The 27230-nt window shown below is 38.5% G+C and overlaps 1 protein-coding gene across 1 annotated transcript in view; it reads right to left on the minus strand.

The window, feature by feature from the left end:
• The window catches only part of LOC138710270 (zinc finger protein ZFP2-like), an 83729-nt gene extending 78885 nt beyond the window's left edge, over positions 1-4844 (minus strand). Inside the window, exon 1 of the mRNA XM_069841007.1 lies at positions 4746-4844. The gene's annotated coding sequence lies outside the window, so the exon portion shown is untranslated. The remainder of the gene's footprint in view (positions 1-4745) is intronic.
• Between the last annotated feature and the right edge of the window lie 22386 nt (positions 4845-27230).

The raw sequence follows: 27230 nt of genomic DNA on the forward strand, positions 1-27230 counted from the left end.
ATACTTCTTGCACAAAAGGGGAGATCTGTAACTGAAACTTGATTAATATATTTCGGTATTATTTGTTTTTATCCTGGTAATAATGAACAGTTTGACTCGTAGACATATTGTTTTTCAGCATTAACTTCCCATGATTGTACGAGAAGATTAGAAGAGAACGGCAGTTACGTAGACTTTCGGCTCCCCCCTAATACCAATAATGGATAACACAATGTCAATATGGCGGTTGCTGTCGTCTGCGATACAACGAACTTTTCTGTTGATTTTCGAGTTCATTTTTTTCTGGTTATTATATACTCATTTTAGTTGTGTTAACTCTCGCTAAGTGGTTTTATATTTTATTTTATCAGTCTTAGTATTTATTATTGTAAACATTTTTATTTTATTACTATTATTATTATTATTATTATTATTATTATTATTATTATTATTACTATTATTATTATTATTACTATTATTATTATTATTATTATTATTATTACTATTATTATCATTAATGAATTATTTTGTATTACTATTACACCTCCGTCACGATTATTATATTACTACTATTATTACTACTACTACTACTACTACTACTATTATTATTATTATTATTATTATTATTATTATTATTATTATTATTATTATTATTATTGCTGTTGTTGTTACTATTATTTCTATCATCAACATTATTATTGATCTCTGTAAAATTTATGTAGACTACTGACTGTACCCGAGCACGAGCATATGCTCATTTCGGATATCTATTCATATGTATTCATTTCAAATGCAAATTTCGAATAAATTTGAATTTGAAAAACCTACTTCAATCCAAAATCCACGGTATGAGCAGTATTACATCACTGTACAAAAATAATGTTCTGCCACTGATAGACGATGGACTCTACAACTTCAGATGAACATCCAAAAAGTTCAGCTAATTTCATTATGGGCAATTACACTTAAATGCAACGAAAGCAACCAGTGCATCAACTGAAATGGAAACTGAACTGACAAAAAGACGCCAATTCAATTGCACACTTAATTAGGTATTACTTGTTGCAGGAATGATTGCCGGCGACTAGTAAGCACTTAAAGCATAAACACTGGATCATATCGTATAACCACAGTCTACTATATACAGTCACGAAGCTTAATACTTACTAAATATGCAAACATAGACAGTTGAAATATGCATCCATAGATAGTTGCTCACCACCAGGATCGCTACTATCGTCTCATCACAGACTCTCTCCCTAGCAGAAGATAAAATGTATTGTACTTTCGATATCGTGTTCTTTTGAAAACATTAACACTTTCCTTCCACTATTGAAATATGAAATATGTAAGGTTTATATATTATTTTCATATTATATTCTATAAACTCACATTCCTGGATCTTTCAGAAGAAGGATAACTCTAACCTATTTTTCTTACAATTTATAGTACTACAAACGTCTCCTTGTCCCATATTATTGTTATTCAAATTACTGTATTTTAGCCATTTACAGTTATTACAACCGATAACGAAAATTTCACAGTTTCCATAGCTTTTTACAAAAATGCGAAATACGGTACAGTCAATGCTTTTTCGATCTAGACCAGGCCGTAATGTTTGTTCAGGTTTTCTATTTCAGTGTATGGAGCTCAGTGAAATATTATATTTCAATTTTATTGCATATCATTGCTAAGCTTTATTTAGTATAATTTGTCCATAAGTTCCGTTTACTTCTTGTTGCATAATATGTTGCACAAATAATTACAAAACTGTGTTACTTTAATGTGAAGAGAATTTTACATGTTAACTTAATCTGTTCGCGTCAACATTTCAAGTTTAGATTGGAAGCTATTTTGAGGTTCAATAAAATCGAATTTATATTGTGATTTTAATTTAGCACATCTACCTTCCTTAATTGTAGACAGAAAATTTACCATACCACTCCTATGAAAATAGTGTAAGTACGATTGTGTTACTTCGTCTCTTAGGAAGTAGATAAATACAATTCAGTATTCAATTGTAGTATTAAAATACTGACAAATAGAATGTGACGGGTCTCATACATGACAATATGTTTAATTATAATGTATAATTGCGAATATAGGAATATAAGTTAAATATAGTAAACATAACCTATAATATGCATATGATATAACATACATATGTAGTGACAGGGCATTGGAGACCACTAAAATTAGACAGAAAGGGGCAACTGGGACAGTAAACATAACCTATAATTTCAACATATCTAAATATTCGTGCGGTGCAACTGAAAATTATTGAATCGTGCATAAATGAATGTACAAGAATTTCGCAATATTTAATCGAAATAAAGGCAGGCAGGTCTATTACACATACGAACAACATAATTTTCAAACCAAAAATAATATTACACCTTAACTCGCAAGGAATAATGTCTGAAGTGTCGCCTAATCATTGTTTTAAATTTTATTAATGCAATTACACTATATTTTAGAGAAATGTATGTTACTTTTTATGCATTCCAATTAATTTTGAAACGCCGCCCTTCGTGATCGGGTTAAGCGAGTCACATGGCCTGCCTTGGCCTGTATTAGATCACGATGGCAGTGACACAGTCTATTGTTCCTAGTACTCACAGCGCTCCAAGCGGCTAGCAACTATCGCGAAAAATGCAACTCGTTGGCAATAAATCATCCCAAGCTTCGTGACTGTATATAGTAGACTGTGGTATAACGCAGCGCCAATGCCTCTCTCGTAATCGATAATCATTCGTGCAACAAGTTATACTGGCTTCTAAATTGTATTATAGGTGGGGGGGGGGGCAATCAGCAAGTTAGGTATGTCACATGACTCAAGTTCTCATTGTGTGCGTATGAATTCGCTTAGTTATGTACATCTTAAGTGATGAACGAAAGCTGAATGAGTAACACTAAATTAGGTATAATTGCATTGCAGTTCTTGACATATGAAAAATTTCCAGATTTTCAAGTAAAATATCCGATCTGACCCAAAAAATCGCTAATCCCAAACGTAAATATTAGTCCCTACTATGTTTCTGAAATAGGCCTATCCTAAATTTAGCGACTTTTCCCCCCAAATTCACAACAAAGTTACAACTTTGAAGTTATTTTCAATTAATTAAGTACATTTTTCTCCCATGTGTCGGATTGGGAGGTATAAAAGTTTCACCGAGAAACAAAACATTCGACTTGAACCAAATACTCAATAACAAGTGCAAGAAAAGTGGCATGCGACGCTGAAACTTCCAACTTGCATTCTTCTGTTTTACGATACGAAATGTGCGACAGCTTAGGTTAATTTAGGCTTTTGTTATGCCTGCACATACCCTACTAAATCAAGTGAAATGCATTTCGCATTCAAATTGAAGTGTTCTACATCTTTATGTCGAGTGTAAAATTATAACTTTTAGGTTATCTTCACCAGTCAATTATTTCCGATTTTTACCCATTTTACGTTTTAAAATGAGCAGACGTCCTATATGATTTCTTCACATTCCCACTACCTTCCCCTCTGAAAATTAGACCTTTCTTTTCACTTTTTCTAGCCAAAAAAACATTCAATGTCACGTGCTATAGAAAACCGTTTCAGAAGCTCATCATACTTAGGCTGTGTGTCAAAGCTCAAGTCCATACTACACACTAGTGACTAACAACTAAGTGACTTGTGAACTACACACTAGGGAGCTTTGGAAATGTATGCTTGAAACATGGCCTTCTTCATAGACTATTTTTCTAAAAACCATGACATCACGGTGCAGCACTGAATTAAGAAGGCAGTGTCCTAATGCAATTTCATTACGAATTATGCGGAAAAGATAAGGGCTTAATATATTACAATAATGTTTAAAACATTGTACAGAAGGTACTAACAATGTCAGTGTTCAAAGTTAACGTGTTATTCTACATTATATTTACATTATTTCACTTCCAAAGCATTTTCAGATTTCATAACCCCAATTGCTGATGAGGTATCCATGTTTGTTTAGTGAACAAGTCAACAATCAAGCAAGCATTTTCGTTTACTAGCTACTACGGACTTGATTGCTATGCACTATGTAGCTTTGAATCATAACTTCTGACGTCACATCCGGCTATTTAGTCAACAATCTATACTAAAAGCCAGGTTGTGAACCGACTAAACCGGAAGCAACGTTCTGTTGGTCTCTTTCTGAGCTCTGTTGCCACATAGTGGGGCGAGATTCAAAGCGTGTTCAGAGTTTGTCACCGATATGTTTAAAATAACTACTGTCTATAGTTCTCGATAACACTATCAACAATATTAGTAATTAAAATTACTGTTTTTAAGAAAGCACGAGCTAATGACGCTGGTACGAAATGCGACTCGTAATGCACGTGGTACTGCAAATGAACTGGCTACACTGTCTCCGTGATTCCGTTGCCAGATTTTCGTTAGCAGACGACATTTTCACGTGAGGTCCAATGAAAAGCTCCGTTCTCGTTCTCCCCTCCACCCCCCCCCCACTCTCAACGTGACATTACTGCACAGGCTACCCCTCTAACTCGCACTTTCCTCTCGCCAATCCAACTACTTCCTGTTTCGCCGGTTCATAACCTGGCTTTTAGTATAGTTCACTTCAGCTGAAAATGTAACTTTGAGACACGGCCTACATATAAAAATAATAAGCCCATAAATTTTCACGCCTATCACTCATGCAATGTGAAATTCTAGTGAAAGACCACACATTTCCATGTGAACCATATTATCCAAAGTAACGAAATAGAATAAGAGGATGAACATATACCTGATACCTGAGTAACACGAGCACTACACAGTAACAAATTCCGCAGGAATTACAAATTTTACACTACCGTTGTTTTTACCTGAACTTCATATAAATAACAGGCGTGGAGAAGATCTAGCGTCCCGTGACCAGGGTCGCCAACAGGACAGAAATTACGTAAAAACTGACGGAATATATTTCAATGTAGGCCACGGGGACGGGAAATGAATATGTATGTATGTATGTATGTAATGTATGTATGTATGTATGTATGTATTAGTCGTCAGAATACAAGGATTCATGGCATCGTCAGATAATAATTACATGTTAATACACTAGTATAATAGTAATGTAAACAAATACAATAGTAATGACAACAATTATAATTACAACATAATAATAATCACTTTCTAACATTGTATATTTTATTATAATGACAATCTTGGCAGTTTGTCTTATGACCATCGTGCTTCTACCAGGTACGTGAAGAGGAAAGTAAGGAGCAGTAAACAGGGAAAACAACAGCAATCAATAACAGTATATAAAATAGAGATTGTTACATTTCCTGTTCAAGATTTAAATTTAGGTACTCGTTTATGCTCAGTGGCATGGGCGTCAACAGTATATTTTTTTTATCAATTTCTTGACCATTTTTTGGGTACACTTCCTGATATGTAAGGGGAGCTTGTTGTACAATTTACAACCATTATGAGATATACTGTTAAAACTTCTGGTAAGCCTATGGTATTTTAAATGCATATTACTGGAAGTTCTAGTGTTGTAGTCATGGTATTCAGAGTTTGGTATACACTGTTTTGCATTCTGATGGATGTAACAGACTGTTTCTAGCACGTAGATACAGGGGACCGGTTTGTTTCATGATTTTTATTATTCTCTTCTGCAATTTTAGTGTCTGTAAGGATTTTGATGATGAGCCCCAAATGATTATGCCATATGCAATAACTGAGTGTACATAACCATAGTATATTGAGAATAGAAGCTTCAGGGGCGATATTTTGGTTAAGATACGAAAGACATAACATAATCTGGATAATTTTTCATTCAAGAATTGCACATGATATTCCCATGTTAGATTTGAGTCAATGTCAGGGGCGTATTTTGCGGGCTACCGGGGCTACCGGCGGTAGCCCAAGGAAATTACAAAAGAAAAAGTTTATAATATAACATAATGTAATAATTTTGTATTATTAGTTTTACCATAGTAATTAAAATTAAAGTAATTGTTAGATATATTTTGTGTAATAATAGGGTCAGCGGTAGCCCAAACCCTTTAACCAGTATACGCCACTGGCTCAATGTATATGCCTAGGAACTTTGTATAACTTTCTTCCTTAATCCTGATATTATTAAATAATATTTGGACAGGATCGTGTAATTGTTGTTGGCTACAGTTTATGCAAATGGTTTTGTTTGTGTTTAGCCTTAATTTATTGTGTGATAGCCATTTCTCTAAATGAGTTGATGTTTCATAGAATAGCTTAGAAGGGTGACAGATTTTCTGGCGAAAATTACGATTTACATCGTCTTTTGACTTTTTTAGCTCCTGTCATTTTCATTGTTAAAGAACTATAGAGGAAGGTGATATGGATGAATTATTATTACTGCAATCAAGATTGGCAAGGAAGTTGCGTTAATATTTGCTCTTATTTATATACAGACATTGAGTGCGTCTTATTAATGTTTTTTTTTTTTTTTTGACGGATTTCCGAGTATTAGAATTATGGGAATACAATTTTTGTCTTGGCGACACTGGCCGAGACAAAGTTTCTTAAGGTACGGTCAGAGCCACTACCACTCTGTAGCGGAGAACTGAGAAATATGTTCCCAAATTGAAGTAGCAGAAAGCCGCCATTTGTTTGTTAGAAAACGCGCGGGATTTCGAAACCGCTATTTGAATACGTGTTGTATTGCGTATCCGAAAGCTAAATGTTTTTATTTGCGATATATCTTTAATAACGTGCGTCTCCTGTCAGCAGAGTTGCTAGGTTTTCAGCGAGGGAAATCGGGATATCAGAAGCTAACTTAAGACATTATATTTATCATCACTTTATCAAAGAGATTTATAGTTCTTTTCTGCAAAGTAGTATTCGCGTGCTTTTAATGTAATATTCGCCTCCCTAAGAAACACTAAAATACGAAAGACACACAGTAGGCTACAGTGAATACTACAGGCTAATCGTTTTTTTCTTTTATTAACCATGAATATGTTTTAACCATTCGCTACTAAATTAACTTTGCAACTCTTCTTTTTCGGAACCGGTACTGCAACAGTACATCGACGATGAGTCCATGTTTAAACATAGTTCACTGCACTACAAAACGCAGCAATTGTATGTGTCTGTTATTAGTGTAAAATGCAATATCAAAACGCTCTTTTTTTTGGGGGGGGGGCACTCAACGCACCTAAAATACACAATGATGATTACTTGCGAGAACAGCAACTAAGTACCGAAACGGATTAATCAACAATGTGGTAGAACTAGGGGAACTATTATCTTGCGAGTAGAGTTACCTTACGGCAATCAGCTGGGTTACCTCACAGACTTACTAAATTTCCGCGGGTTACCTCTATGTTTACAATGTAACCATCTGAGTCAATATATAAATAAAAATATCGGATAATAGGAAATGCAGACTAACTTGTTTAAATTGCGTTCTAGGCTATTATCCCTCAAATCGGGATTTTTATCAATCTCGATCCGCTTTATCGGGATTCAACCAGGCTGTCAGAATTGCATCATTTTCATAGGAACTCCGAATGTGAATATTCATAACCAAGGTTAATAATGTCTACTTTTTAATTTAATCTGTAGGTTAAACTGTTGTATAAAATCAAAAAGCATTATTATTATTATTATTAGTAGTAGTAGTAGTAGTAGTAGTAGTAGTAGTAGTAGTAGTAGCAAGTAGCAGGAGCAGCAGCAGCAGCAGCAGTAGCAGTAGTATAAAAAACTTTCATTAATCCGTAACTAAGACAAGAGTTACTTTCAATCAGGGATATTAAAAAATTAACTTTTTGTAGTTTATACAGTTTCTGTTGAGTTGTCCAAAGGAACGGTGGTGTGAAAATTCCTTCCTCTAACAGGCTATGTGGCCTAATACTTGTTCTGGCAGATGAATTTGAAATGTGTTATGCCATTACTTAATGAGTGGTTAGTACATGCAGTATTAATAAACATGTTTAAGCTTTCAGGCTCTAAAATTTGTTTATATATATATTTTAAACAGGATCTATTTCTACCGTCCCGCGCCGTGGCGTGGTGGTCTAAGGCATACTGCCTAGGACTCGCATTACGGAATGCACGCTGGTTCGAGTCCTCATGGGGAAGAAATTTTGTCATGAAATTTCGACCAGTGTATGGGACCGGTGCCCATCCAGAATCGTGATGCACTTGGGGAGCTACGATAGGTAGCAAAATCCGGTTGCGAAAGCCAGCTGTAAAGGCTGGGGGGATCATCGTGCTAACCACACGATACCTCTATTCTGGTTTGATGATCGTCCACCTCTGCTTCGGCATGTGGGCGTGAGGCCAGCAGCCGGCTGGTCGGTCTGGGGCCTTCACGGACTGTAGCGCCACGGAGTATTATTATTATTATTATTATTATTAATTCTGTATCTTCGAATTCGGCGAATAATTTTATTATTCATGTATGCACTGAAACAACAGCTGTTTGAAGAAAGGGAAGGATATGGAGTGGATGAAGGACAGTAACAATGTATACGATAATAACGTAGTTTGAGAGGTAACAACTATCTTCGAAATGAGTTGAAACACTGAATGATTCATTGTAGGGTAGAAATTCTCTCTGCAGATTGCACCTATCCATTTTCGGTTAAGGGAATCTTTACTCAGAGGAAATCTGAAGCACAAACAGCCGTATAAGTACAGTAGTTTGTCTTCTGTAACATAATACGGGCCAAATATATTGTAGAAATTAAAGATTAACTAATCAGTGAAATGTAACATTCCTTCCTTCTTTATCTTTACATCTGTGTGGATTGCTGCAATTAAAAATAGCACACGAACTAAACCTGTACTTATTCATCTCAACCAAGCAAATGGCCGCCCGTCGGCTGTTCAATTTGGGAGCATAACACTAACGCCAGTGAGCGGTCTAGCGGTTATTTAGTAAGTCTATGGTACGGTCACGCGGGAGCCCCTACAGCCGAGGCCGCGCAGAAGTTTTAGAGTAGGGACAAATTGAAGCTTGCGTCCGCCGCCATGCTTTGGGAGAAGCACCGGCTAGCAGACGGTTGCACTATACAATGCTGAATGTTTAATATATATGTCTGGTGTCTCTTATAAATCAATCTGAATGGATAAATGAAAAAAAAAAATCGTATTAATATTTTAAGCGACCATGTTAAAGACATAATCAAGCTTAGTTACTGTTAGTTTGACATGAAACGAAAGAAAACTGTAACAATTTGATACCGTAACTAAAAATGTTATATAGTTATTTGACAACATATAGAGCGAGCAGAAATATAAATGCATATTGTAGTAATAGTTCAGATGAAAAGAAAATTATTAGTATTAACTATTTTTAACAAAACATTGCCTGTGTAAGACGTTACATTAGGCCTACATTGTAAACACGTTTGCTTTGATGTGGACGAGAAATGAACAATTATTACTTAGTCGCTTCCATATCACATAATATAGGCCTACACCTGTAAAATAGAAACACGTACCTAATGTTTTAGTTAGAAATATAAGTAGGCCTACCGTGCAATAGCTTATTATCACAGCTGTAGAATGAAATAAACGTCACATGCATGAATTAGTCAATTAGTCATATAATAGAACTCAGGCCTAGTGTACAGAACATCTTGCCTATTGATTTATTATTATTATTATTATTATTATTATTATTATTATTATTATTATTATTATTGACTCCGTTAAATATTGTCTTACAACATTTTTATGCAAAGTCGTGTTGTACTGGTAATCTTCAGCTGTGTGTTAACATCTGCTCTTTATGCAATACTTTCTTTTATTTGATTATTTAATGACGCTGTATCAACTACCAGTACTAGACTATTTAGCATCGATGGTATTGATGATAGCGAGATGATATTTGGCGAGACGAGGCCAAGGATCCGCCATAGATTACCTGTCATTCACCTTACGGTTGGGGATATAAGAAAAAACCCAACCAGGAAATCAGCGGGAATCGAACCCGCAACCGAGCGCGACTCCGGACCGACATTCCTTAGTCCACTGATCTACGTCAGTAGATCTTTATGTACTTTTATGGTCAGTTTAACATGTTTAAAATATGATTCTCGGGAGGAATCTGTGATCCATTTTCTAAAATATGTTCCTATAAGTGTAGAAAGATTGTACAAGTGTTCTACTTCTAGAGCACATTGTTTTCACACGATGTAAGAGTTGGTGGTAATATGCCATTGAACTGTCAACATCTGTTTAATCGCTCTTTCACTTATGCGGCATATTTCTATAATCTCAGATGATGGTATGACAAGACTCCCATTATTCTTTCGTAAAAAAAAAAAAATAAAAGAGATTCTGTTTACTGCTGTTAGGCTACGTACCATAAATTGAGTCTTTAGATTTATTACACCATATTTTTCTTAATGATTTAACAACTAATTCATCAATGAATACAATCACATTTTGACAATATTGTGTCACTGTGAATGATGTAAGAATGAGGGAATTGCAATCAATGTCTGCAGTAGAAGAGTCATATCGCCTCTGATTCTCAAAACACTGAGGATTATTATTACAGTGCGTTAGGTGTTTGGAAAATACCATTGGGTATATAGACTTTTTAGCGGACATCCCTCTCTTTGTAATATAATTTAAATAAATTATTTACGTATTTTCTAACGTATATAAAAAACCATAAGTAAAAATATTCCATGTATTCGGTCATAGGAAATAGAATAAATAAGTCTATTTATGAGCAATATAAGGCGTTTATATTTAAAACAACGCTTAGTTACGGTACAATATTTAGATTTACTTCTGTTATTTTATATTATACGTTAGAAAATACGTAAATAAGTTTAGTTATATTACAGTGAAGGAGGACATCCACTAAGAAAACGCCTATATGCTCACCTATATGCTCAATGGTATTTTCTAAACTTCGTATGCTTTATATAAACAATCATTCGTGCTCCCAAAACATGGCGTCGCGCGAATCTGCGCGAGAGGTTTCAAATTTGTACACGGCACCAGCGCAAATTGTGTGTCTAGATATATAACTACAACGTCTTTGGTCACGCGTCGCTACTTTTGCAGCGCTACAGCAAAAAAAAAAAAAAACTGCGCAACTCTTGTACTGCGACGTGTGAACAACGGTGCAACCAGAAAAGTAGCGCCTGCCGAACCTGCTGCCCGCTACTTTTTCATGCTGCGCGCAGCTTAAAAGTAGCGACGTGTAAACAGGGTTCTCAGGGTTGCAGCCGCAGATTTTTGATATTGGTTTTGTAGAAACTTTTGCTGCGGTTGCGACCATGTTGCCACCCAAATGTGCCAATGATACTTTTATTGTTTGGATGAGTTTCAATGTTAGATGTGATGAAAATAAATTATTTCTAACAATTATTAAATGCACAACACAGTCTGAGCATATTTGCTGACGATATAATTCAATTTTTTAATTTTCCGCAGCCTAGATTCAAACAGGAGGGTTGCCAACATCGATTACGTGAATATGCTGTTGGTTATCATTTAAGTATATAGGCGTTTTAAAAGCTTTATAGTAAAAATAATGCCAATTTCTGAATACTAGTTAGGACAGAAAAGCAAATAATAGATAAGTAAGCTTTCGCATGAATTTCTTAATAATGCGAACATAACCACAAAATATATATTGAGAAGTCAACACCTTCGAATATAATGCTCGAAGGTCAACACGGAGATGAAAACTTGCAGCATGACTGCGGCTGCAAAAGTAGCGCCTTGTGTGTGAACAGACTCGCAACCTCCAATTGCAACTTTTGCTGCACTCGGGTTGCGCAGCACGAAAAGTAGCGTGCAGCGCGCTACTTTTGGCTTACGTGTGAACACAACAAGCAACTTCTGTAGCTGCAGTAGCGATGTGTGACCGTACCACTAGTTTCGAACAACGAGTTATACACTATAGAGAGGCTACAACGCCTTCTACTTGAAGACAATTTAACATTAGTCCGCCATGTTTTGTTTAGTAAAAACAAAGGGGCATGGCTCGAATGTTATAGGAAATGACGGTGAAGAAGTTAGTATTCTTGTAAATTGAGATTAAGTCTATGTTAATAAGTAAAATACACACACAAAACTTCACGATTTATAATAGCTGTAGGTCTATGTTTTATTAGTTTCACTAAATATAGCCCAGATATTAAATGACAAGCTATACTCAATGCAACCAAACCAAAGCACAGAAAGACGTATGAATATATTCGGCAAAAGAAAAATACATAATCTTCGTCACAAATTTAATTACCTTACAGCTAATCTAACCTAATATAAAACAATGTAATTCAGTGCTCACTAAGTGATTTTAAGAGAGATGACGTATGTAACTAATAGTAGTAAAATATAGGGAAAGATGGTGGCGAAAATTAAAAAAAAAAAAACAATAATTATTTAGAAAAATTCATTTGAAAATGGAATTAACAGAGTAATTTTTTAAAACTGCAATTATTAGAACTACAAATAACCTCTTAGCATGCAACATAAAAGTTAAAGAATGACACTAATAGAAAGTTACTGATAATCATAACTACTGGTACCACATTCATTGAAACGATAAGATACTTACGGTTAACATTGTTATCAGAAGCAACTGGAGCCACAGCTAGCTACACTTCTTTTTGCGTGATGGACACATCGTGTAGTCTAATATAATATGAATCAAATTTTGTCTCACACTTGTCTCGCAACTAGGCAGAGGCTTTTGCAGAATAAAACTGTTCTTACATTTGACGCAGTAACGACAAATTGTGTGTGATGCAAGTGCTGACTTTCCTCTTTGTTAACAAAACAGAGCCCTACGCATTAATAAAAAAAATTGGTGTAAGCCCTATAAACACAATGGGCCGATTGCAGAAACGATGACCGATTTTAAATCTTAGACACTGTTTAACGAAACAATTACGTAAAAATTTCCGTTGCTTAAACAATGTTCTGCCGGTGTTTAGTAAGGCACCGTTGTAGTTCAGTGACGTTATAATTACTTACTAGTTACGGTTTTAGTTGGGAAGGAGAAGTGTGATGTATCTGGCATTTAGATTATTTCCCGATCAACAATGGCGGAGCCAATGGACATGTTTCATTCAACGAGCACAGAATAAAATGCATAGAGTAGACATGAACAGCTTGAAGGTGAAGCCGATTTTGTGAACAGTCGCCATTATGATGCTACCAAAACATTGGGCTCCCGGTTAGCACATGGGCAGTTGATTGTGATGTTGCATCGTTGTTTTAATTAATAAATGAACTAATTCCAATATGCCTACATGTGATGCGTATGGCTGCACAAACAGGTTTTCAAAAAAATTCCTGGAATAACTTTTCACAGGTAAATGTGCACGTGTGAAATGTACTTATTACCGGTAGATAATGAATGATTTAGCCTAGGTTAGTCGGTTAGATTCGTATTGTTCACGTATTAGTTTGATTAAAAGACACGATTAGTGTATTGATATTATTGTAATTAATTTTTATAATCACTAAATCAGACTTACGCTATGTAGACTTAGCATTTATGAGCAAAGTTAACCTAACAACCAAAGTTGGAAGTTTGTGTCGCGTGCTATAGAAAATGTGTGTACCGGTAACGAGGTTTCTTTTGAACCGAATCCACGTATTCGCTTGATGGAAAAGAAATAGTGTCTTAATATTATTGTAATTAATTTTTATAATCACGAAATCAGACTTATACTTTACATACTTAGTAGCTTCATTAACTCGGTCGTGATCTAACTTGACCCACTTGGCAATAAAACTTCACTTTTGTTCGCCGTAGTATAATGTATTTATATACTATAAACGAAGAGCCTATCAAATATTGTATGGTTAAGAGCATTTCACTTTTTCTCTAAATAAATCGGGACATCTATACGAAATATTGGCAAAAGGAAGAGAATGATAATTTGCGTTAAGAAGCAAGTTGCATTATTAAATCGAAGCAAATGGATCAACCTATAAAAGTAAGGATTATAGGCTAGCATTTTATTGGACTAGTAGAAAAATAAGGTCAAACTGTTATCTTCCTTTTTTATCATTATTGTTTGTTTAACCTTCCGGAGTACCAATTAAATACCATACAGCAATTTGAAGAGCTGTCAATTTAAATATGTATAGCCTATATGTGATTTATCGATGACAGTTTTGGAATTTTTGCTAAAAATACGTGCCTAGCACTTCTGTATTACGAAACAAACAAGAAAGTGTGAGTCCTCCAGGAAATTAGGAACATATGGAATTCCTGTTACCATAAGATCTTCTATAACGTAATAGCTATTTTGCTATGTTTTGGTAGCAACAAGATGGCGTCAGGTCCATCAAACTGGGATCACTCCGTCCAATGGTATTGAGATGCTAGTGTCTACTCTATGTATTCTGTGCTTGTTGGTTTCATTAACGCTGGAGCCAACAGTGTTGCCAGCTGGACGGAAATTCAGACAAAATTGGCGGACTTTCAACGTAGGGGACGGGAAAAGAATGGCTTTGACGGGTGACCGATATTCTGGCGGAGATTACAATTAACTGTAAATCGCCTTTTTAATTTTTAACTATCATTTTGTTTAATTTTTGGGGGATTTTACTTTTTCATTGAGCTGTGTCGTACCACAGTCTACTATATACAGTCACGCAGCTTAATACTTACTAAATATGCATACATAGACAGTTGAAATATGCATCCACAGATAGTTGCTCACCACCAGGATAGCTACTATCGCCTCATCACAGACTCTTTGCCTAGCAGATGATAAACTGTTTTGTACTTTCGATATCATGTTCTTTTGAAAAAATTAACACCTTCCTTCCACTATTGAAATGTGAAATACATAAGGATTATATATCATTTTCATAAAATATATATTATATTCCATAAACTCACATTCCTGGATCTTTCGGAAGAAGGATAATTCTAACCTATTTTTCTTACAACTTATAGTACTACAAACGTCTCATTGTCCCATATTATTATTCAAATTATTATATTTTAGCCATTTACAGTTATTACAAACGATAACGAACATTCCACAATTTACATAGCTTTTCACAAAAATGCTTTTTCGATCTAGACCAGGCCATAATGTTTGTCCGGGTTTTCCATTTCAGTGTATGGAGCTCAGTGAAATACTATATTATAACTTTATTGCTTATCATTGCTGAGCTTTATTTAGTGTAATTTTGCCCATAAGTTCCGTTTACTTCTTGTTGCATAATATGTTGCAGAAATAATTACAAAACTGTGTAATTTTAATGAGAAGAGAATTTTGCATGTTAACATAATCTGTTCGCGTCAACATTTCAAGTTTAGAATGGAAGCTATTTTGAGGTTCGATAAAAACGAATTTATATTGTGATTTTAATTTAGCACATCTACCTTCCTTAATTGTAGACAGAAAATTTACCATACCACTCCTATGAAATTAGTGTACGTATGATTGTGTTACTTCGTCTGTTAGGTAGTAGATCAATACAATAATTCAGTACTCAATTGTATAATTTATAGTATTAAAATACAGATAAATAGAATGTGACGGGTGTCATACATGACATTATTGTGACAGCGACGTGAGAATCGAACTCACGACCAGCGTCCCGCAAGAAAGCAGATCGCACAGGCTCCACGGAACATTGAGTGACGTCGCGCGGTGGAAAGAAGAGAGAGGGTGTATTACGTCACGCGACGAGTCCGCGCGCGCAGCTGCTTACGGAGGGAAGGGGGAACGGACCTTCCCGGCCCTTCCAGAAATGTCGATGTAGAGATATTGAGATAATTCTCTACACACCTGTAGAAGGTTCTCGCAACTATGATTTTGCTATAAAAGAGCAGGCGCCAGCGAACTAGACAGTTGTTGTAGAGTTTTCAGTTATTCAGTCAGTGAGAAAGCCAGAGCAAGCAAGCCAGCCGGAGTTCGACTCGAGTGTGCGTCCGCATCTGCGTCAGCATCCGAAGGCCTGAGTTCGAGTGCAGTGGACCGCAGTTGGAGGGACCTGAGTTCGAGTGCAGTGGACCGCAGTTGGAGGGACCCGAGTTCGAGTACAGTGAACTGTCTCTGAAGGTCTGTGGTTCGAGATACCGTGAACTCGAGTGACTGAGATAGAAGAACTGTGAACTGAGAACTGGTAGTTCTGATTTGTAAATAGTGCTTTGTAAATATTAGTTAAGATTAACAGTTCATTGTTGTGCGTAATAGTCCAAGTCAATTGTCATTGTCGTCGGTGGAGTGCTATAACGAATACTGTGTGAGTGAAGATCCAATTGTTGACGAGAGCGTTTAAGGTGAATTGTAGAAAGGAATTATTGTTGTGACGAATAAATTACATAGTTGTTACTAATAAAATTACATTGGTGTCAGAATCGGGACATTATCGACAATGGAGAACCTACAGCAGATCCTGCAAGCCATCGCAGAAATGAAAGCAGAAATGAACAAGCACATCAGTGAGATTAAGAACGACATAAGTGATGTGAAAACGGAGATGAAAAGCGACATAAGTGAAGTGAAGGGCGACATAAGTGAAGTGAAAACGGAGATGAAAAGTGACATAAGCGAAGTGAAAACAGAGATGAAAAGTGACATAAGCGGAGTGAAAGATGACGTCACTGCACAAATCGAAAGTGTTTCGGCCCACGTAGATGGAATTGTCGCCATTGTGAAAGACGAACTTAAGGCCGATCTGGATAAATTAAACCAGAATTTTACAACTATAAACGAGACAGTAGCCGAGTTGAGACAGGAGGTAGACCATTTCGACGGAAAAATCCGCGATCTCGAGCGTCGTCAAGAGCAGACGAGTGAGGTGATGGACCGACATGCTGAAGAAAACAAGCACATCCTCGCGTTGGTGGATCGCCAGGCTAGAGAACATAAACAGATAGTTGCCGAGGAGGTTCGACGTGCCATGCAAGAAGCGGCCACAGAGTTGAGGACTCCCTATAGTGGCCCTGCGGAACCATCGCCTTCAGCCAGACATCACAACGTCAAGACGCCGAAGTTCGACGGTACGACGTCTTGGGCGATATTCCGTCGCCAGTTCGAGGCCATCGCAGAGCACAATGGGTGGACGCCAGCAGAGAAAACCACTCAGCTGCTGGCCGCGCTTCAGGGACAGGCGTCGGAGATTCTTCACAGCGTTCCAGAAGATGGGACAGCCACTGAGATAATGGCGGCCCTGGAGGGACGTTATGGTGACCATCAACTTGCTGCAGCATTTAGGACCCAGCTAAAAACGAGGGTCCAAAAGTCAGGCGAGTCCCTGCAAGAATTCGCGATGGCGGTGGAACAACTGGCCCATAAGGCGCTCAGGGGCCTACCTAATGACTTCATCGCTGGAGAGGCGACCTACACCTTCGGCAGCGGAGTTCGAGACCCCGAAATCAGACAACAGCTACTCCTGGCAGAGCATCGTACCATCAACGCAGCTCTGGCGGCGGCCCTCAGGATGGAGGCGGCCAAGTCGGCGGCGGGAGTATCAACACCGCACTGGATCAGGAGCGTCACGGCGACGGATGCTGGGGGGCCCCAACCGAAGCCACCCGAGCGGCAGTCAACGGAGCGGCGGAGACGACGGGCGCCCACCTGCTGGTCCTGTGGCAAACCGGGACACTTGAGAAGGGACTGTGACCAATCCGGCCACAGGCAGGAGAGAGAGGTGGCCGACGTCGAGGAGCGCCAGCAGTCAACGGAGCGGCGGAGACGAAGGGCGCCCACCTGCTGGTCCTGCGGCAGACCGGGACACCTGAGAAGGGACTGTGACCGATCCGGTCACAGGCAGGAGAGAGAGGTGGCCGACGTCGAGGAGCGCCAACAGTCGACAGAGCGGCGGAGACGACGGACGCCCAACTGCTGGTCCTGCGGGAGACCGGGACACCTAAGGAGGGACTGCAACCGCTCCAGCCACCGGCAGGAGAGAGAGGTGGCTGACACCGAGAGAAACCAACAGTCGCCTGAGCAACGGAGACGACGGGTGCCCACCTGCTGGTCCTGCGGTGAACCTGGGCACCTGCGGAGGAGTTGCGACCGACCTGGCTACAGTCAGGAGACAGAGGGGGCCGATGCTCGGAGGAGCACGTCGGCGCCGTCGGCGCCGTCATCACCGTCCCCTCGGCTCGTCCTGAAACCGGTCGACAGAAGGTGCGACGATGGGCTGATTGCTGAAGGACGGATAAGAGGCCGTCCATGCAGAGTATTGGTGGACACCGGGGCGATGCTCACTATCGCCAGACCAGACGTCGTGCGGGGCCTACCTGGGAGGACGCCGCTGCGCCAATACGAGCTACGGACTGCTTCAGGCGAGAGCTTGCCCATCCAGAGAGAGGTCTTCCTGGACCTAACCTTGGGGAAGAGGAAACTGGAGATGTGGGTGTTCGTCGCCAACATCACCGAGGACGTCGTCCTGGGACTCGACGCCATGCGGTTACTCGATGCGACGGTGGACGTCCGGCGCCGTATACTCCGTCTTGGTCGGGATGAAGTGTTCCTGATGGACGCCGAGGACCAACCCGTGGCCAGCGAGCTCTCCTTGGAGGGCCAAGTGGAAAATCAAGATGGCGCCCACGCAGTACGAGTATTGCTGCCCAGCCAAGCCAAGGATGGGGTGGCACCACCATAAGGAGGGAGCAGCCGGAGGACCCCAAACGTTGGACCGATTAGCAGTCTACCAAGGGACTGCCCGGGACGAGCAGCCCTAAGGAGGGGGCAATGTGACAGCGACGTGAGAATCGAACTCACGACCAGCGTCCCGCAAGAAAGCAGATCGCACAGGCTCCACGGAACATTGAGTGACGTCGCGCGGTGGAAAGAAGAGAGAGGGTGTATTACGTCACGCGACGAGTCCGCGCGCGCAGCTGCTTACGGAGGGAAGGGGGAACGGACCTTCCCGGCCCTTCCAGAAATGTCGATGTAGAGATATTGAGATAATTCTCTACACACCTGTAGAAGGTTCTCGCAACTATGATTTTGCTATAAAAGAGCAGGCGCCAGCGAACTAGACAGTTGTTGTAGAGTTTTCAGTTATTCAGTCAGTGAGAAAGCCAGAGCAAGCAAGCCAGCCGGAGTTCGACTCGAGTGTGCGTCCGCATCTGCGTCAGCATCCGAAGGCCTGAGTTCGAGTGCAGTGGACCGCAGTTGGAGGGACCTGAGTTCGAGTGCAGTGGACCGCAGTTGGAGGGACCCGAGTTCGAGTACAGTGAACTGTCTCTGAAGGTCTGTGGTTCGAGATACCGTGAACTCGAGTGACTGAGATAGAAGAACTGTGAACTGAGAACTGGTAGTTCTGATTTGTAAATAGTGCTTTGTAAATATTAGTTAAGATTAACAGTTCATTGTTGTGCGTAATAGTCCAAGTCAATTGTCATTGTCGTCGGTGGAGTGCTATAACGAATACTGTGTGAGTGAAGATCCAATTGTTGACGAGAGCGTTTAAGGTGAATTGTAGAAAGGAATTATTGTTGTGACGAATAAATTACATAGTTGTTACTAATAAAATTCACATTATGTTTAATTATAATGTATAATTGCGAATATAGAAATATAAGTTAAATATAGTAAACATAACCTATAACATCCATATGACATGACATACATATGTAGTGACAGGGCAATGGAGACCACTAAAATTAGACAGAAATGGGCATCTGGTACAGTAAACATAACCTATAATTTCAACATATCTAAATATTCGTGCGGTGCAACTGAAAATTATTGAATCGTGCTTAAATGAATGTACAAAAATTTCGCAATATTTAATCGAAATAAAGGCAGGTATTACACACACGAACAACGTCATTTTCACACCAAAAATAATATTACACCTTAACTCGCAAGGAATAATGTCTAAAGTGTCGCCTAATCGTTGTTTTAAATTTTATTAATGCAATTACGCTTCATTTTAGAGAAATATATGTTACTCTTTATGCAATCCAATTAATTTATATGGTTGAAACGCCGCCCTTCGTGATCGGGTTAAGCGAGTCACATGGCCTGCCTTGCGGCCTGTACATGGATTTTTTTTTAATTGGTGGCACTTTATATGCCTGTTTAATTAAGTTCCAGCTCTCTCTTGGACCCTTGCCTACATGGATACATATATAATAGGATGCGAAACTGTGGTCAGCACCATTTGGTGGCGGGGGTCTGAAATAAGATGATCAGTGCCCAACGTCGTAGGTGGTAAAAATTAGAACTACGTGTTGGATGCATTACCGTTGCAACTTACATTACCCAGAGTTCTCTATTTATCCGTTCGAGCACTGCCGTCGTGATCTAATACAGGCCGTAAGGCAGACCACGTGACTCGCTTAACAGCTGATCGCGAAGGGCGGTCTTTCAACCATATCAATTAGTTGCAGTACACGAAAAATAACATATATTTCTCTGAAATGCAATGTTATCGCGTCAGTAAAATTTTAAACAGTGATTGTGAGACACTTGAGACACAATTCACTTGCAACGTAAGGTATAATATTATTTTTGGTGTGAAAATTATGTTGTTGCAGGCAAAGTTCGTATGTGTAATACCTGCCTTTATTTCGATTAAATATTGCGCCCTTATGTGGTTAAATGAATTTTTGGTGTTATAAACAGTAAACATGTGTAATAATATACACGTGAAAGTGAAACATTGACTGGGATGTAAACTAAATTATGATTAGGCCTAAGTGCAGCGTTACTGATGTTACTCTTGTCTAATCCATTTTTCTTAGTTTACCGTATTTGTTTTATTAAATTTAAATTATTGCGCCGTTCTTATGTGTGAATAATCTACATTATAAATAATACGTTTGATAATATACACAATTTGAACTAAAAGCGAGATACATATAGTATATTATGAAAAATTATACCTTATAGTTTTCATTACTGTTACAGTGTCTAGTATTGTAATTAATTGAAATAAAGCACGCTCGCTTCATTACGAAATTCTTGCACATTCATTTAAGCACGTTTCAACAATTTTCAGTTGCATCACACGCATATTTTGATGTGTTGACTTTATAGGTTATGTTTACTGACATTATAGGTTATATTTACTCTATCAGTACTTGCCTTATTTCTATATTCGCAATTATGCATCATAATTTAGCATAACGCTACGTATAACTTGTAAATGCAATTTGCCTACACTTCAATTGTATTTATTCGTTTCATACGGTACTCCAGTCTGATTAGTTTAATATGTTACCAGGGCTAAACTAGCGCTGAGGTAGTTCCCTTCGTATTCATACACCTTGCATATACTAATTAGTTCGGTTAGTTCAGGCTTTTATTATGCCTTGCATAGAGGATGAAATGCATCTCCACAAAAAATAAATTCAACTGTTTTCAGTTCAGAAGTTACCGGAATTATACCTCAGCGCTCGTCTAACCCTAGTTAAGTAATATAACCGAATGTACATTTCATAGGAGGGACTGTAGTGAATTTTTTACCTATAAGTAAGGAAGATAACCGTGTTCTGAAAATTATCCTAAATATATTTTTCTTTATTAAATCTCACAATAGCTTTTGTTCTCAACTTGAAATGTTGGCGCAAATAGGTTATGTTAACATGGTGAATTCTCTTCACATAAAAATAACACAGTTTTATAATTATTCCTGACACATTATGCAACAAATAAATGGAACTAGCCGGAACTTATGCACACATTACATTGAATAACAGTTTAATTGTATTATTTATTTGTTCCCCACTATACTGGGTCGTATTGAATTCTATTTATCTAACCTACCAGATGAAGTAACACACAACAGTACGTACCTACACTAATTTCATAGGAGGGACTGTGGTAAATTTTCTACCTTCAAGTAAGGAAGATAGATGTGCTAAACTAAAATCACAATATAAATAATTCTTCTTTATTAAATCTCAAAATAGCTTCCATTCCAAACTTAAAATGTTGATGCAAACAGGTTATGTTAACATTTAAAACTTCGTTCACATTAAAATAACACAGTTTTGTAATTATTTCTGCAACATATTATGCAATAAGAAGTGAACGTATCTTATACACACATTACACTAAATAAAATTGAGCACTGACACGCATTAAAGTAATATATTTCACTCAGCTCCGTACACTCAAATAGAAAAGCCCGACCCATCGAGTGACGTCACACATCCTGCATTACGGCCTGGTTTAGATCACGATGGCAGTGGTTCGAGATATTGCTCGAGGAGCGAGATGGCAGACAGACACTGCATCGTGATCTAAACCAGGCCGTAATGCAGGATGTGTGACGTCACTCGATGGGTCGGGCTTTTCTATTTGAGTATACGGAGCTGAGTGAAATATATTACTTTAATGCGTGTCGGTGCTCAATTTTATTTAGTGTAATGTGTGTATAAGATACGTTCACTTCTTACTGTATAATATGTTGCAGAAATAATTACAAAACTGTGTTATTTTAATGTGAACGGAGTTTTAAATGTTAACATAACCTGTTTGCATCAACATTTTAAGTTTGGAATGGAAGCTATTTTGAGATTTAATAAAGAAGAATTATTTATATTGTGATTTTAATTTAGCACATCTATCTTCCTTACTTGCAGGTAGAAAATTTACCACAGTCCCTCCTATGAAATAAGTGTAGGTATGTACGGTTGTGTGTTACTTCATCTGGTAGGTTAGATAAATAGAATTAAATACGACCCAGTATAGTAGGGAACAAATAAATAATACAATTAAATTGTTATTCAATGCAATGTGTGCATAAGTTCCGGCTAGTTCCATTTATTTGTTGCATAATGTGGCAGAAATAATTATAAAACTGTTATTTTTATGTGAAGAGAATTCACCATGTTAACATAACCTATTTGCGCCAACATTTTCAGTTGAGAACGAAAGCTATTTTGAGATTTAATAAAGAAGAATATATTTAGGATAAACTTCAGAACACGGTTATCTTCCTTACTTATAGGTAGAAAATTCACCACAGTCCCTCCTATGAAATGTACTTAACTAGGGTTAAACGAGCGCTGAGGTATAATTCCGGTAACTTCTGAACTGATAACAGTTGAATTTATTCTTTGTGGAGATGCATTTCATCCTCTAAGCAAGGCATAATAAAAGCCTGTACTAGTATATGCAAGGTGTATGAATACGAAGGGCTAGTTTAGTCCTGGTAACATATTAAACTAATCAGACTGGAGTACCGTATGAAACGAATAAATACAATTGAAGTGTAAACAAATTGCATTTACAAGCTATACGTAGCGTTATACTTAATTATTGTGCATAATTGCGAATATAGAAATAAGGCAAGTACTGATAGAGTAAACATAACCTATAATGTCAACACATCAAAATATGCGTGCGATGCAACTGAAAATTGTTGAAACGTGCTTAAATGAATGTGCAAGAATTTCGTAATGAAGCGAGCGTGCTTTATTTCAATTAATTACAATACTAGATACTGTAAAAGTAATGAAAACTATAAGGTATAATTTTTCATAATATACTATATGTATCTCGCTTTTAGTTCAAATTGTGTATATTATCAAACGTATTATTTATAATGTAGATTATTCACACATAAGAAGGGCGCAATAATTTAAATGTAATAAAACAAAAACGGTAAACTAACAAAAATGGATTAGACAAGAGTAACATCAGTAACGCTGCACTTAGGCCTAATCATAATTTATTTTACATCCCAGTCAATGTTTCACTTTCACGTGTATATTATTACAAATATTTACTGTTTATAACACCAAAAATTCACTTAACCACATAAGGGCGCAATATTTAATCGAAATAAAGGCAGGTATTACACATAGGAACTTTGCCTGCAACAAAGTAATTTTCACACCAAAAATAATATTATACCTTACGTTGCAAGTGAATTGTGTCTCAAGTGTCTCACAGTCACTGTTTAAAATTTTACTGACGCGATTACACTGCATTTCAGAGAGATATATGTTATTTTTCATGTACTGCAACTAATTGATATGGTTGAAAGACCGCCCTTCGCGATCAGCTGTTAAGCGAGTCACGTGGTCTGCCTTACGGCCTGTATTAGATCACGACGGCAGTGAGACAGAAATTTGCTAATAAGAGAATATAAAGTGATACGTGTATGTATAAGCAGTGTATGTTAAACAGTGATGTTTATAGACGTTGTAAAAATAGTGTTGTTGAATGTATTGTAAAGTAATAGTCATGCAATAAAGTGAACTATCTAAGTAGTTTTTGCAGACTTTTCCATTGCGCTGTACAATAAATACCCAAAGAATATAATCCCAATTATCTAACCTTTTGCTTTAATTTTTGTCTCTGTCTGGTTATATTTTAATAGGGTAGTGTAAAATAGATAGTCTCTTTTATCTTTCTGTTGGCTCCGGTAAGAATTTTCAGTAGAAGATGCCGCGCGGGAGGGAGGGAGGGAATACTTTCTGCACAGTGTAACATTTTCGTGACCAGGTGCGCTGCTCCAAATGCATAGAGTAATATTACTCTTTCCGTTACTTGGTGCGCTGCTAGATGAAATAATGCCCCTCCCACCAGCAGGTTGCAGCAAGGTCAATATCTACAACAGCGCCTCTAGTATGTGTTATGGGAAACTCAGTAAGTTTCGCATCCTATTAAATATTCATCCATGGCCTATATTAGGTCCTAGTACTCACAGCGCTCCAAGCGGCTAGCAACTATCGCGAGAAATGCAACTGGTTGGCAAACAAATAATCCCAAGCTTCGTGACTGTATACAGTAGACTGTGGTCCTACCATTTTATAGAATCCCATATTTCTGATTTTCTCGTAATGAAGTCAGAGTTTGACGAATTAATATTTTAACCAAGATTTGTAAGTAAGTTGTGTTAAAATTTCCTTTTTATTTGTATAAGTTTAGATATATATAGGGGTTTATTTATTATTATTTATTTATTTATTTATTTATTTTCAATTTTGATGAATTCTGACGGATTTCCAGGTGTTAAACTGACAGGGATACAATTTATGTGTTGGCAAGACTGGCGCCAAATGGAAATCAGCTGTTTCACAACAGACATAATGTCGAAACGTGTTTCAAACCTTTCAAAGGAAGAAAAGACCGCGTTATCGGATATAATAAGTTACGATGTTGTAGAAAATAAGTCATACAACAGTGAAGCTTTGGAGAACAAGAAGGCGGCGTGGCGGAAAATAACAAATGTTTTTAACAGCAGTTTTCCTCAGAACTCGCCACGTGATACAAATACATTAATGGGTAAGTTAAAAGTAATTTTGCTATTTTATTTACAAGAATAACAGTTAGGCCGTTCACTGCGACATATTGAAACGTGAGAAATAAACGTTAAACGTGAAAAACTGACTGTTAAGTGAACAGGTGTGTGCTAAATTACGTCCGGTATATTCACAGGCCTGCCGCGTCGATTAAAGCTGCAAGCGAAATGCAGCTTGGACAAGAAAAAAAACATCAGCAAAGGAACAGGAGGTGGACCTCCAGGAAGCCCGATTACCACTATAGAAGAAAACGTCATAGCTGTATTGGGTAGAGATGGGAAAAGTTGTTATTTTCTCGTAACAGTTCCAACTGTTCCAGTTCCACGAAAGTACTAGGTTCCAAATAACAGTTCCAAAATAACAGTACCACCATATATTATATAGCCTACGCCGAAGTTCGCTCCACAGCACTGGATCGAATCCCTCTCCTCCAGTGTTTTCCCTTTGTGGCCTGACTCCATGTTGTTACCATAACAGATAAATTCTGTAGGATCAGAAATTAATTTACACACACACACACACACACACACACACACACACACACACACACACACACACACACACACACACACACACACACACACACACACACACACACACACACACACACACACACACACACACACACACACACACACACACACACACACACACACACACACACACACACACACACACACACACACACACACACACACACACACACACACACACACACACACACACACACACACACACACACACACACACACACACACACACACACACACACACACACACACACACACACACACACACACACACACACACACACACACACACACACACACACACACACACACACACACACACACACACACACACACACACACACACACACACACACACACACACACACACACACACACACACACACACACACACACACACACACACACACACACACACACACACACACACACACACACACACACACACACACACACACACACACACACACACACACACACACACACACACACACACACACACACACACACACACACACACACACACACACACACACACACACACACACACACACACACACACACACACACACACACACACACACACACACACACACACACACACACACACACACACACACACACACACACACACACACACACACACACACACACACACACACACACACACACACACACACACACACACACACACACACACACACACACACACACACACACACACACACACACACACACACACACACACACACACACACACACACACACACACACACACACACACACACACACACACACACACACACACACACACACACACACACACACACACACACACACACACACACACACACACACACACACACACACACACACACACACACACACACACACACACACACACACACACACACACACACACACACACACACACACACACACACACACACACACACACACACACACACACACACACACACACACACACACACACACACACACACACACACACACACACACACACACACACACACACACACACACACACACACACACACACACACACACACACACACACACACACACACACACACACACACACACACACACACACACACACACACACACACACACACACACACACACACACACACACACACACACACACACACACACACACACACACACACACACACACACACACACACACACACACACACACACACACACACACACACACACACACACACACACACACACACACACACACACACACACACACACACACACACACACACACACACACACACACACACACACACACACACACACACACACACACACACACACACACACACACACACACACACACACACACACACACACACACACACACACACACACACACACACACACACACACACACACACACACACACACACACACACACACACACACACACACACACACACACACACACACACACACACACACACACACACACACACACACACACACACACACACACACACAC

This window comes from Periplaneta americana, chromosome 12 (assembly GCF_040183065.1).
Source record: "Periplaneta americana isolate PAMFEO1 chromosome 12, P.americana_PAMFEO1_priV1, whole genome shotgun sequence".
Taxonomy (NCBI): domain Eukaryota; kingdom Metazoa; phylum Arthropoda; class Insecta; order Blattodea; family Blattidae; genus Periplaneta; species Periplaneta americana.